Source organism: Oryctolagus cuniculus, chromosome 13 (assembly GCF_051225735.1).
Source record: "Oryctolagus cuniculus isolate XC-2025 breed Fujian yellow rabbit chromosome 13, ASM5122573v1, whole genome shotgun sequence".
In the NCBI taxonomy this organism is placed as follows: domain Eukaryota; kingdom Metazoa; phylum Chordata; class Mammalia; order Lagomorpha; family Leporidae; genus Oryctolagus; species Oryctolagus cuniculus.
Window position 1 is genome coordinate 46,766,929 of NC_142879.1, and position 12,699 is coordinate 46,779,627.

General features: G+C 43.9%; 1 long non-coding RNA gene across 2 annotated transcripts in view; it reads right to left on the reverse strand.

Moving 5' to 3' along the window:
* LOC149122577 (uncharacterized) overlaps nucleotides 1-12,699 on the reverse strand; it is a 135,695-nt gene that overhangs the window by 63,520 nt on the left and 59,476 nt on the right. The window contains exon 1 of one of the 2 annotated variants that reach the window (XR_016218927.1): nucleotides 10,135-10,178. The exons of the other annotated variant lie outside the window; for it this stretch is intronic. This is a non-coding gene — a long non-coding RNA (uncharacterized LOC149122577). Of the gene's footprint in view, nucleotides 1-10,134; nucleotides 10,179-12,699 lie in introns of those variants that run through there. 2 annotated transcript variants of the gene reach the window in all.

The window sequence follows — 12,699 nt, forward strand, 5'->3', positions numbered from 1 at the left end:
TAGGTTGCTGTTTTTCATTGTATTTGTTATTTTTCCATTTGGGGCTTAATAGACAGGAAATTGTAGCTTTTTCAGAGCTCTTGTGGATTTTGTAAATCCCAAATGGAAGGCACTCAGAACAACAAATCCACATAAGATGCCTCTGCGCTTGTCAATTGCCATTTATTACTCTCTTTTTAGCAGAACTGAGAATAACATAGACAATTCAATTTGCTGAAGCTTGTCTTAATTTTTTTTTTTTGTTAAATAGTTGAGGTTTGAACACAAATTTTTAAGACAGCAAGTGAGTGTCAGCATTGTGTTCTGAGCAATCCTTCTAGATGCCCTGGAAAGCCAGCTCAGTTTTTGTGGGCTTTGGAAAAACCCCAAAGCCAAAGATGTGAAATATTCACTTAGGCTCTGAGGCGGCCTCACTTTGTGACGTTCACATATCTTTACTGAAAGGCAGCCTTCTATAGACGAGTACAAAAACATGGCACTTGGAACTGATCTAGTTAAAATTACCCACAGGAAAACAAAACCCAGCTGCACATTAGTATAGCCATTTTGGAAAACATTTATAGAGGTTCCTCAAAAAAATTGAAAACAGTTCTATGACCCATATGGTCTCATATGACCCAGCAATTTCTCTTCTGGGTATATGCTCCAAGGATCGAAATTACCACCTTGTGAAGACACCTGTAATCTTTACAATGTTCACTGCTGCATTTGCCCAGTAGCCAAGATACGAAATGAACATGCCTACCAGAGGGTGAATGAATACAGAAAATGTGGTTTACCTACACAATGAAATATGACTTGGTCTTAAGAAAGAAGAGAATTCTGTCATTTGCAACAACATGGATGGACCTGGAGAACACTATGCTAAATGAAATAACCCAGGCACAGACAGACAAATGCTATGTAATCTGACTTATTTGTGGAATTAAAAAAGTCAAAGTTCTAGAAGCAGAGAGAACAATGGTGACTACTAGGGGCCAATAGGATGTAAAATTTCAGTTAGAATGAATAAGATCTGGAGATCTGTTATACAGCTTGGTGACTACAGTTAATAATAATGCATTGTATACTTGTAAATTGCTGAGTGAGTAGATTTTAACTGTTTTCATCACACAAAGAGGCAGTACTTATATATTAAAATAGCATCTTGGACATCATAAACATATAATTTTATCAGTTAAAAATAATAATACAAAACCACTGGAAGAAAATTCATCAAAATATAAATGGTCATCATTTGTATGTGGGAGGACTGACTGACTTTTTAAAAAAGATTTATTTATTTATTTGAAAGGCAGAGTTACAGAGAGGCAGAGGCAGAGAGAGAGAGAGAGAGAGAGAGAGAGAGAGAGAGGTCTTCCATCTGCTGGTTTACTCCCCAGATGGCTGACTTTTGTTTCTTCTTCCAACATCTCTTCATTTTTCTAAATTTTCCATATGGAATGCAGTGGTGCTTAATTAAGATGAAACTAAGGCCGGCGCCGAGGCTCACTAAGCTAATCCTCCACCTGCGGTGCCGGCACACCGGGTTCTAGTCCCTGTCACAGCGCCGGATTCTGTCCTGGTTGCTCCTCTTCCAGGCCAGCTCTCTGCTGTGGCCCGGGAGTGCAGTGGAGGATGGCCCAAGTGCTTGGGCCCTGTACCCTATGGGAGACCAGGAGGAAGCACCTGGCTCCTGGCTTCGGATCAGCACCGTGCGCCGGCCACAGCATGCCAGCCGCGGCGGCCATTGGAGGGTGAACCAACGGCAAAGGAAGACCTTTCTCTCTGTCTCTCTCTCTCTCACTGTCCACTCTGCCTGTCCAAAAAAAAAAAAAAAAAAAAAAAAAAAAAAAAAAAAAAAAAAGATGAAACTAAGTATTTTTAAATGTTTTCATTAAATTTTACATCTAATATCTGATGGGATGCCGCACCTTTACCAAGTGAACATTTTAGCTAGTAAGTGGCTGAGATAAATAAGAGAATGTTTGAACTCTCTGGTTTCCTTGAAATGTTTACTATTAAATGAGAACAAGAAACCCAGTTCTCCCTGATAACCCATATTTGTGGAGTATGAATACTCTCCATGGTTTATAACATTCAATGATAAGATTTTTTTGTCTCCTACAAGTTGAAGAAAGGACACACAACTAGTGACTTCTTTTCCTGCAAGTGTACCGACTGGGCTCTGGCTTGGCATATTCTGGCTGCCACACGTAAAGACACTAGATTGCAGGGTAATGAATTACACAGGATTAGAAGCAGGGACAGGCATTGGGGGAAGCAAAGCTGATCTTCCTGGAGTCAGTCTAGTCTAGGTGCCATGTATAGTGAGCCCCTGGTCTGGGCAGCTGGCTTACACTCTTCCTGAAAAACAGCACCACGATCAACAGTGACAGGGAGTTTTCAGCAACTCTGCAGCCAAAGGCCAAAAAAATGAGCAGATTCTTAGACATTCCTCCTGGTGCCAATGACAACATGATAGCAATGGTTCCATGCCTGTACCCATTGCCATTATTTGAACAAGTGCTGAAAACCAATGCCTGCTAATCAAACCACCTGCCCTATTTCTGGGTCCTTACCTGTGCCAGGTGCTGAGTCCCATGTTTCTCATTCCTTTTGTCATTTAGCACTTACAGCTCAAAGGTGGGCACTATCACCTGCCTTTTCCAGGTATACCTGAGGTCCAGGATGGTAAAAGAAACCATTTAAAGATCACAAATCTGTAAATAGCAGAGTTGAGATTGGAACCCAGGTCTACATGACTTCAAAGCCAGTGCTCTTCAATGCAATGCCTCCTGGCCTCCTAACATCTGTTTTACATAGTAGTGTACTTAACCACTCTTTGCATGCTTGTAGCATTATCACATGGGATTCTCACACCAGCACTGGTGTGGGTGGAACAGATGTCATCTGTGCCCCACACACGGGCAGAAGGATTGAGTGCTCTGCCCAAGGCCACAAACCAAGACTGGAGCTGGGCCATGGACTTAGGATTCCGCCTTTTTTCTTTTTTCCCCTTTTAACCTATAACACATTGTGTCTGATTTCTCCTTTCATCAATGAAGTATCTTTATGAGCAGTGAAAACTGTATGTTTTCTATCAACTGAACAGGAAGAATAATGACCCAGATAGAGCCTATTCAGGTTGTTTGTAATACAGATGAAAATCCTGCCAGGATATAGGATTAACCTCCCTCGATAAAGGATCAAAACATGCAAATGCTGATTATCAAAAGGAGGTAGGTTTGCATCATATCCTAACTATCGCTTTAGTTACTTTATCTCACAACTCTCTGTGAAAACCTTGCACCTGTATTTTTATAAGCAATAGTTCTAGATGTCTGTGATGAATTTCTTTTGAGGTTTAAGTTCAACCATCAGGATGATAGACACTCTCCTCGATGATGTAACTGCAATCAGTTTTTGTGCTTCTCTGAACCAAAGTGGCTTTGATTGAATATCCTCTCCTTCAGACCTGCTTTGAAGGAAGAAATACAGCACAGTGGGGTAAAGTTCTGTGTGCATCAGTTATTGCCACAGTATTTTGGGTAGCAAATAAAGGGATGAACAACATACTTTGACTTACACGTTCATGTCTGTGAGGTGGCTGTTTCTGTTGATCCTGGGTAGGCTCTTCTGGGTAGCATAGCTGTGCTTCAGGGATTGGTTGGTCTGAGGACCTGGTCAGTCTTGATGTGTCAGGCTCAAGGCTAAGCCATGTATGTTTATTCTGGCACTGAGGCTGAAGGGATAATTAATTGCTGAGGTCAAAAAGCGGGTGATTGGGGTCTGTGCTGTGGAGCAGCAGGTTAAAGTCCTGACCTGCATATGGGTGCCGGTTCGAGTCCTGGCTGCTCCACTTCTAATCCAGTTCCCTGCTAATGTGCCTGAGAAAGCAGCAGAATATGGCCCAGGTCCTTGGGCTACTGTACCCAAATGGGAGGTCCAGAGGAAGTTCCTGGCTTTGGATCAGCTCAGCTCTGGCTATTGCAGCCATTTAGGGAGTGAACCAGCAGATGGATGACCTCTCTTTCTACCTCTCTCTGTAACCCTGTCCTTCAAATAAATAAAATAAATCATTAAAAAGATAAAAAGTGGGTTGGGTTTTTGACACAGTGGTTAATACAACTTCAGTCTTGTCCCTCGAAATTCCAACCTCTGTGGGCCATCAGAGTATTTCTAGAACTCAATTTTGATTGTATCACTCCTGCTTAAAACGTGTCAATATCTCTCCTATGACCTATAAGATAAAGTCATAAGTCTCGGGGATGAACACTGGGCACAGTGTTTAAGCCACTTTTTGGGATGCTTGCATCCTATGTATGAATTCCAGTTCCACTCCCCATTCCAGCTTAATGTGTGCCCTGGAAAATAGCAGGTGATGGCTCAAGTACTTGCATCCTTGTCATCCATGTGGGAGACCTGGATGGAGTTCTGGGCTCCTGTCTTTGGTCTGGTCCAACCCTGGCTGGTGTGGGTATTTGTGGAGTTACCAGTAGATGAAAGATTTCTGTCCATCTGCCTCTTTGCATTTCAAATCAACTGAAAAAAAAATTTTTAAAGGCCCTCCAGAGAACAGTCAAACCAGATGTGAATGTTTCAAATGTTGACAGGCTGAGTCCCTAAGGACTCCCTAGAGGTTTGAATCTCTTCAGCAGGGCTTTGGGGGTAATAAACCACTTAAACAAAAATGTCTAAAACAGGGCCTAAAAACACCTGTCAACTTTCTGCTGGAGAGAGATGAGAGGTGGAGAGAGGAGATTGTAGCATCCTCGGTACCAAGCCCCATGTGGATCCTGGCCTTACGACAAATACTAAACACTAGAAGTGAAAGATGACACCCTAATTTCTTGTCCCAAAATTCTAATATACATGGAGGAAGTCATGAACGTCTGCCTTGTTGAGCAGACAGAAAAAAATGAATAAAATATTGTGAATTCCAGGCCTTATTTCCAAACTGATTAAAATGACAGAGACAAAAACGAATGTCAGTGATTTTTTTCCACATCGAAACACTCTGCCACGCTTATGTTTTGTTTTGCATAATGAAAGGATAACACCTACTCCAGAGGTCTAAGTCTACACTTGCATCTTTCCGACATCAGCATTCATAATTTATGATCAACTGATTTACAGTATTTTATTTGAGTAGACAGAAAATGCTCTTCATTAAAAATAAATTCCTAGCACATGAAAGTTTTATCTTTTCTTTTTCCATGTAGGATTCTTAATGGTTATAGGCTAAATATTACTGCAATGTCTAATTTTGAATTTGCATGCATTTTTATGTCTTTATATTAAGCTCTAAATACATATCCTTTTTAAATTAAAGTCATACTTTTTCTTCTTCTTTTTTAAAATTTAATTTCAAGTATCTAAAAGGCAGAGTGACAGAGAAAGAGACTGAGAGAGAGAGAAAGAGAGAGAGAGAGAGAGAGAGAGATCTTCTATCTGTTGATTCACTCCCTAAATGGCCACAATGGCAAGGACTTGGCCAAGCTGAAGCCAGGAGCCAGGAACTCAGTTAACATCTCCCACGGGGTGGCAGGGACCCAAGTACTTAGGCCTGTCTTCCACTGCTTCCCGGTGCTTTAGCCGAGAGCTGGATTGGAAGTGGAATATTCAGGACTTGAACTGGTGTTCATATAGGATGCTAGTGTCACACACAGAAGCAGCTTAAATTGGTAACCGCAATCCTGGCCCTGTCTGAACAGATATCCTTGAATCTGGGAATATTTGACAAATACAAAAAAGGAGGGGGGAATAAAATAAATGTATTTCATATGCCTCACATGAAAACCCAGTTATCACACTAAATCTCAGCGGTCAGTTTTGCCCCATGTATAAAAACCTTGCTTGCTGCTCTGAAGTTACACCAGGCCCAGTTTTCCACTCCCCCTCCAGCCAAGTTCAGTCCTGTTGATTGTCAGTTTTGACCACTTTGTGTTTCCACTTCTGGTAGCACCACAATTCTAATCTTGCCCATCGGAGGCACTATTTCTTCTTGTGCTTAGCTTATCTGCTGCAGATCATGGGCATGTAGCTCTAGGCCTCATGGTGTGTACAGGCTTCTAGGAAGATAAAGACTGACCTGTCTTTAGGACCCTGGGGAGGCTCCATGTTTGCTAGGAGGGGGCCCTAGAAGCGGTGATACCACCGCTGAGACTCGCTGGGGGAAAAGCCTGCTGTTGGCTTTAATTACCAAGTGCAATCAGAGCGTCTCTAATTTTATCTGTTTTTATTTATGAGTTCCATTTATATCTCATTTGAAAACATGGTTATGCCATTCTTAAACTCCTTTTGAAAAACATGGCCTTGTAACCAGACCAGAAACTAGGAGGCAATGACAGCATTCCCTGAAGTGCTCTTCAGAGTCCTACAGCTGGCTGTGTAAGCCCACCTCCAGTTTCAGTGATGACAGTGCTAACTAGCTAAACAGACAGATAGGAGGTCCTCCGTGATCTACCTATGATCTCTAAATTTGTATCTCAAGTTCCAGAAGTTTTCTAAGAGGTGCTTGTTTGTGTTGATCACATCGCTTCGCCTTGTATTAATGTCTGCTCAGAGACTCCTCATTCACTTTCAGAAAACACCAAGAGTACATTACTTCCGATGGTCATGGCTTCTCTTGAGAAGGACTTTGCAAATGCCATTTGTTTGTAAGGTCCCTTTATTTACACCTTTCTGAGTCTTCATGTTAGTAGCTACTTCTTTGACCAAGTTGATGTTCTTTGCAGCAATGCTTATTGTTCTTTAACACACTCAACAAAGAAACTACTGTTGCACATGAAGGAAGGTGCTAAGTCAAAGTGCCTTTTATTCTTGAAGGCCTTAAATTCTCCAAGGGCTGTTATGTTAATTCATGTAATAGTCACAAATACTTTGCCACAAAAATAAATTCTATGAGAGCAATTAAAATGCTTTGACTGAGGGCTGGCGCTGCGGCTCACTAGGCTAATCCTCCACCTGCGGCGCCAGCACACCGGGTTCTAGTCCCGGTTGGGGTGCTGGATTCTGTCCCGGTTGCCCCTCTTCCAGGCCAGCTCTCTGCTGTGGCCAGGGAGTGCAGTGGAGGATGGCCCAAGTCCTTGGGCCCTGCACCCCATGGGAGACCAGGAGAAGCACCTGGCTCCTGCCATCGGATCAGCGCGGTGCGCCAGCCGCGGCGGCCATTGGAGGGTGAACCAACGGCAAAGGAAGACCTTTCTCTCTGTCTCTCTCTCACTGTCCACTCTGCCTGTCAAAGAATTTAAAAAAATGCTTTGACTGAGATAGCAACTGTTTTTTTTTTTTTTTTGTCTTTTTTTTTTTAAACAGGCAGAGTTAGACAGAGAGAGAGAGAGAGAGAGAGAGAGAGAGAAAGGCCTTCCTTCTTCCGTTGGTTCACCCTGCAAGTGACCTCCACAGCAGGTGCGTTGCGGCCGGTGCGCTGTGCTGATCCGAAGCCAGGAGCCAGGTGCTTCTTCCTGGTCTCCCATGCGGGTGCAGGGCCCAAGCACCTGGGCCATCCTCCACTGCACTCCCGGGCCACAGCAGAGAGCTGGATTGGAAGAGGAGCAACCGGGACAGAATCCAGCGCCCCAACCGGGACTAGAACCCAAGGTGCTGGCGCTGCTGGCGGAGGATTAGCCTAGTGAGCCCCGCGCTGGCCCGCAACTGGTTTTTAAGGCAAATGGCTTTCAATAGCATCCATTCTGTCTCTTTCAAACAAATTATTTTTGAAAACATTTTTACATATTTATTTGAGAGGCAGATAGAGACAGATAGACAAAGAGAACTGGGTCACTCTCCAAGGCTAAGCTGGGTAGCAGGAACTCAATCAAGGTCTCCCATGTGGGTGGCAGAGACACGAGTACTTGAGCCATTGCCATAACCTCCAAGAGTCTGCATTAGCATGAATCAGGAGCCAGAGCCGGGCATCAGCCCAGGTATTCTGATGTACGACATGCGTTTCCTAACCAGCAGTTTAACAGTTAGGCCAAATTCATGCCCCCATTCTGTCTTAAAACTATGAGTGAGTTAGTTACCTGCACGACAGGCCTGGCTGATCGTAACTGCCCAACTGTGATCTTAGAGTGGGATTCTCCTATTCTTTTTTTTTTTTTTTTGACAGGCAGAGTGGACAGTGAGAGAGAGAGACAGAGAGAAAGGTCTTCCTTTACCGTTGGTTCACTCCCTAAATGGCCGCCACGGCTGGCACTGCACCTATCCAAAGTCAGGAGCCAGGTGCTTCTCCTGGTCTCCTATGCGGGTGCAGGGGCCCAAGGACTTGGGCCATCCTCCACAGCCCTTTTGGGCCACAGCAGAGAGCTGGACTGGAAGAGGAGCAACCGGGACTAGAACCCAGCACCCATATGGGATGCTGGTGGCACAGGCAGAGGATCATCCAAATTAGTCATGGCGCCGGCCCCTCCATGGAGTTTGAAGTGACAACAGCGCACTCTTGCAGGGAAAAGCGTTTCCAGGGCAGATGTGACCTTGAGGCTTGGTTTGTGAATGCAGTGCTAGAGAGTTTGCTACAGAGGCCACTGAGACACAGGTGTCTTGGTATCCTGGGGGACTTACAGAAGAGACTCTTCAGTTGGAGAAGGAAAATATTAATGTATTGACTTTGTTTATAAGGGACAGTAATAAAAATGAGTTCTCTTATGGAGTTCCCAATAGTGAAACTGATCTTTTTTGGTTCAAAATTTGCATTAGTGACTTCTAATCTTAGCAAAAACCTAAACTATTAATATAGTTCAATATTTTGTCATCATTAATTACTGTTAACTTTGGATGTGAAGAGCAAAAAGTCAACCAATGAGCATGAGTAACATTTAAAGAAGGCAAATCTCTGAGGCCAGTCTAACGGCGCAATAAGTGCATCCGTTTCATCCCACCGTTTTCTAGAAAAGAAAGGTTTCTTCTAAAATGTGAACTTTTGTAGCAGGAACAACCCTAAATGAAAAGAAAAATTGGCTTGGCATTTGAAACTGAAGAGCTAAGTGTGTGGAGAAGCAGCCAAAGTATCTGTGCCTCAAAACTAGTTCTGCAGCTTTTCTAAGGGTGGAGCCTCCAAGGGCCATCTAGCATGCACAGTGTTGTAGTGATTGGGTAGCTTCTTAGGTGGAGGCATTGCAGATTCTTAAGAAATTAACATCGTCAGCAATGACAGGGCCAGCTATTAAATTGCTCCAGTTTTAATCGCTGGAATGTTGACCCTTCTGTGAGTGTACCAAGGGCAGTCGTGATACTGCAGGTCCACCACCTCGTCAGGCTCCCAGCTGATCTTAGCATCCTGGCACTGCACACTGAAGCTGCCTTTGTCCAGTGCAGGGAGACCTCCTGACACTTGGCGAAAGGTGTTGGGAGCCAAAGGACTGATCAGATGGTAGCTCTTTCTTGGACTTCTTCAGAGATTCATTTTCTCTGTGGAACAGAGGGAACTGGGCAAGTCCGCTGAGCATGCCACTTTTTTTGTCCTTTCATCACACGAGGAAGCCCTGGCTAAAGTCTTTTGGCAGCTGAAGAGTTGGCAGGCTGGCAACCTCGGCAAAGCCCAATGGCACAGATTCATCAGTTTGTAAAGATAAGGGGGACATAAAAGAAAAAAATTAAAGAAATGGCCCATTGAAGACACCTAAAGGCATGCTGAAAATACAATCAGCTTTGACAAGTCATAGTCAAAGAGAATGTAATTAGCAAGACTTTCCAATGGGAAACTTATTTTGAAAGTTTAAAAATCCACAAATGCCGACTGTTCCATCTGTGTGTTAATTTCCATGCATAGAGAGGGTAGACAGTTCATGCTTGTTTTTATAATTATTATGATTTCTGCTTTTTCTTTTTAAGGAAGAAGATAGCAAGAGCACTCAAGAATGATATGCTTGGGCCGGCGCCGCGGCTCACTAGGCTAATCCTCCGCCTAGCGGCGCCGGCACACCGGGTTCTAGTCCCGGTCGGGGCGCCGGATTCTGTCCCGGTTGCCCCTCTTCCAGGCCAGCTCTCTGCTGTGGCCAGGGAGTGCAGTGGAGGATGGCCCAGGTGCTTGGGCCCTGCACCCCATGGGAGACCAGGAAAAGCACCTGGCTCCTGGCTCCTGCCATTGGATCAGCGTGGTGCGCTGGCCACGGCGGCCATTGGAGGGTGAACCAACGGCAAAAGGAAGACCTTTCTCTCTGTCTCTCTCTCTCACTGTCCACTCTGCCTGTCAAAAAAAAAAAAAAAATTAAAAAAAGAATGATATGCTTGGCTGGTACAGTGGCTCATTTGGTTAATCCTCCACCTGCGGCACCGGCATCCCATATCGGTGCCGGGTTCTAGTCCCACTTGCTCCTCTTCCAGTCCAGCTCTCTGATGTGGCCCGGGAGGGCAGTGGAGGATGGCCAAGTGCATGGGCCTCTGCACCCGCATGGAGATCGGGAAGAAGCACCTAGCTCCTGGCTTCGGATCGGCGCAGCTGCAGCCATAGCGGCCACTTAGGGGGTGAACCAATGGAAGGAAGACCTTTCTCCCTGTCTCTCTCTCTCACTGTCTAACTCTGTCAAATAAAAAAAAAAAAAAAAGATTGATATGCTTCCACTCTCCAACCTTCAAATGACTTTTCTTTTTTAAAAAAAGGAACAGCTTAAAAAGACCTAAATCATGTACCCCACAATTCACCTATATAAAAAAACTGTCCTGGTTTGGGCATGTTATTTTACTATTTTCTTCAAATTGTGGTAAGATATATATATATAACTAAATTATCCATTTTGACTATTTTTAAATATAGAACTCTATGGTATTAATTGTATCCACAATGTTGTACAACGATCATCATACCTATTTTCAAAATGGTTTCATCTCACCAAACAGAAGCTCTATAAACATTGGGCATTAACCCTCCAGTCTCTGCCATACGCCCATCAAATCCTCCAATCTTTCTGTGCCCATGGGATTGCCTACTGTAGATATTACATGTGCAAGGAATCATACCATATTTATCTTTTGGATCTAATTTATTTCACTCAGCATAATATTTTCTGGGTCCACCCATGTTATAGCATGTGTCAGAACTTCATTCAATTTTCATGATTGAATAATACTCTATTGTGTGTGTGTCTGTGCATTTTTCTTCATTCATCTATATATCTATCTATTCTATCATCTATCTATATATATATATATTTTTTTTTTTTTTTACAGGCAGAGTGGACAGTGAGAGAGAGAGAGACAGAGAGAAAGGTCTTCCTTTTGCCGTTGGTTCACCCTCCAATGGCCACCGCGGCCAGCGCGCTGCGGCCGGCGCACTGCGCTGATCCGATGGCAGGAGCCAGGTGCTTCTCCTGGTCTCCCATGGGGTGCAGGGCCCAAGGACTTGGGCCATCCTCCACTGCACTCCCTGGCCACAGCAGAGAGCTGGCCTGGAAGAGGGGCAACCGGGACAGAATCCGGCGCCCCGATCGGGACTAGAACCCGGTGTGCCCGCGCCGCAAGGCGGAGGATTAGCTTAGTGAGCCATGGCGCCGGCCCATCTATCTGTATTTATTTGTAAATATATGTATATGGCTTTATCCCATTTGCTTATCCATTTATCCGGTGATGACATTTGGATTGTGTTCACCTTTTGGTTATTGTGTTCAACTGACTGTCATATGCCTTTCAAAAGGGAGTGTGTGTGCCAAGATACATATTGTAAAAAGTCACACACACACACACACTCAACACCTTGTAATTGTGAAAGATCTGAAGATAGGCATACCACGATGTGCCTCTCAGAACCCAGCATTAAAGATTGGCTGGAGTGAACTACATATACATATAAAATAAAGGGCAGAGTCACAGAACACTTCCACCATCATAATCTATGTGGAAAAAGGTAATGTGGTTCCCCCAAGCATAAGTCATGCCTGACTAATTGAATAGTCCTCCTTGCTGTGATACATATTTATATGGAAAAACAGATACGGAGAGTGTGTCTTGCTTAAACTTTCAAAATGTCTTAGAGAAAGTTTTGCAGCAAGGCTATTATGTTTTAATTAAATCACCACAGAACTGGAAATAAGAGCAAACTGTTTTACTGTTATAGAAAATTGGCATTTCCATTCCATGAATATTTATTATGTGCTTAGTTAGGACGGATGGGAACTACAAAGTCATACACATTCCTTCAGTCACCCAAATCCATGACTCAGGTGGAAGGGCAGCTCAAGGAATAGATTAGAATGTGTAGGGCATGAAAGGTCGCAACTGTACATGGGGGAAAAATGTAAGCAATGGAATTCTTCAGAATATTAGATCTAAGACAGCTCTTTTTTTTTAAAAAAAAGATTGATTTATTTATTTGAAAGTCAGAGTTACACAGAATGAGAAAGAGAGGCAGAGAGAGAGAGAGAAAGAAAGAGAGAGAGAGGACTTCCATCCACTAGTTCACTCCCCAAATGGCCACAATGGCCAGAGCTGTGCCGATCTGAAGCCAGGAGCCAGGAGTTTCCTCCAGGTGCTCCCACATGGGTGCAGGGGCCCAAGGACTTGGGCCAACCTCTACTGCTTTCCCAGGCCATAACAGAGAGCTGGACCAGAAGTAGAGCAGCTGGGACTCAATCCGGCACCCATATGGGATGCTGGCAGTGCGGGCGGTGGCTTTACTCACTATGCCACAGCACCAGCCCCCGACGGCTTCTTTTAAAATATAAGTTTAAGTAAACTGGTGAAGAATAAAAATGGAGAAATCTCCAAATTTAGATATACCAA